Here is a 642-nt window from a genome sequence, read left to right as displayed (position 1 = left end):
TTCTTTGATGAATAGAAAGTTCAGAAGAACAGCATTTATCTGAAATAGAAATCTTTTGTAACGTTATAATCTTTTTGATCAATTTAAAGCATCCTTGCTAGATAAAAGTATTATAAATAAAATAAAATTGCAGCGCTAAATAACATTTCTATAATTTCTTTCCCAAAAAAAAATTATACTGACTCCAAGCTTTTGAATGGAATAGTGTATAATTTTATAAAAGCTTTTTATTTCAGATAAATGCTGATCTTTTGATATTTCTATTCATCAAAGAGTCAATTAAATATTGATAATCAGCATATTAGAATGATTTCTGTTAAAAAAAAAATAAAAAATAGAAAGCAGTTATTTTAAATAGTAAAAATAATTAAAATAATTTTGCTGTACTTTGGATCAAATAAATGCAGCCTTGGTGAGCAGAAGATAATTCTTAAAAAAAAAACACACAAAAAAACATTAAAAATCTTACAGTTCAAAAACTTTAGACTGGTAGTGTAGGCTGATTATTCTTATAGATTGAAACAAATGTGCTTTAGCAAGTATAAAGAGTATGAAATGTGCTCTGAGTTGCTGCAGAAAACAAAAAAATTGATTGAAAAATTGATAAAACTAGCGGTTTCCCCGGTAACGGCTGTAATCAAA

This window comes from Sinocyclocheilus anshuiensis, unplaced genomic scaffold, assembly GCF_001515605.1.
Source record: "Sinocyclocheilus anshuiensis isolate Anshui unplaced genomic scaffold, SAMN03320099.WGS_v1.1 scaffold546, whole genome shotgun sequence".
Lineage (NCBI taxonomy): Eukaryota > Metazoa > Chordata > Actinopteri > Cypriniformes > Cyprinidae > Sinocyclocheilus > Sinocyclocheilus anshuiensis.
The sequence above is the reverse complement of the archived record's forward strand: the minus strand, read 5'-3'. Positions refer to the sequence as shown.